The following is a 1,107-nucleotide window of genomic DNA, read 5'->3' on the forward strand; positions in this document are numbered from 1 at the left end:
CAGAGCAAGACTCCGTCTCAAAAAAAAAAAAAAGAAAAAAAAAAGAAGTATTCTAGGTGACTGGGACAGGCAGGTTTAGGTTGAATCACGGGACAGCCGTCTAGTCGGGAACTTCCTACAGGCAAGGTCTAATAAATAATTCGAAGACAGAGTATTTCCTAAAGCAATGTCTAAGACGGCCAGGAAAAGAAACATCATTGTTGGCCAGGCACGGTGGCTCACGCCTGTAATCCCAGCATCTTGGGAGGCTGAAGTGGGTGGATCACCTGAGGTCAGGACGTGGAGACCAGCCTTGTTGGCAGAAGAGCTGAGGCAGGGCTTGCTTGTCTGACATAATATAAAAGAGTCTTGGAACATGTCCTGGGTCCAGAGTCTAAAACCCCTCATGGCCTATGGAACACCAAGCTCTGTGCTGAAGGGTGGAAGACTGCCCTGCCACACTCGAATCTATGCCCAGGGCATAAAACCCCTCGTGGCTTGTAGAGAACTCAGGGCTCAGGGCATAAAACCCCTTGGAGCCTCTGGAATGTATCCAGACTCGCTGGCCCCTTGCTCCTTGCTCTCCCAGGATCATAAATTAATGTCACTTGAATTAGAAGAACCTGTTCTCCCTTATCTCAAGTAGCAGAGCATATGCTAAACCGTCACAGCTATGCTTGCACCGCTACCTTTCTACCCCGACGTCCGCACATCCGCATGTCCTCACCACCTGCTTCTTTGTTTGATTACCCATAAATAGTGTGGGCTCCCAGAGCTTGGGGCCTTCGCAGCCTCCATACTCCAGCCTATGCACTCTTAACTTGTTTTGTCTCATTCCTTTGACTCTGCCAGACTTCGTAGCCCCCACGACCTGGTGTTGGGTCTGATCACCGTCTGATCACCCCACAAGCCTGGTCAACATGGTGAAACCCCGTCTCTACTAAAAATACAAAAATAGCTGGGTGTGGTCGTGAATGCCTGTGATCCCATCTACTTGGGAGGCTGATGCAGGAGAATTGCTAGAACCCAGGAGGAAGAGGTTGCAGTGGGCCGAGATAGTGCCACTGCACTCCAGCCTTGGTGACAGAGCAAGACTTCATCTCAAAATAAATAAATAAATAAATAGGC

Source organism: Colobus angolensis, unplaced genomic scaffold, assembly GCF_000951035.1.
Source record: "Colobus angolensis palliatus isolate OR3802 unplaced genomic scaffold, Cang.pa_1.0 Scaffold25, whole genome shotgun sequence".
Classification (NCBI taxonomy): domain Eukaryota; kingdom Metazoa; phylum Chordata; class Mammalia; order Primates; family Cercopithecidae; genus Colobus; species Colobus angolensis.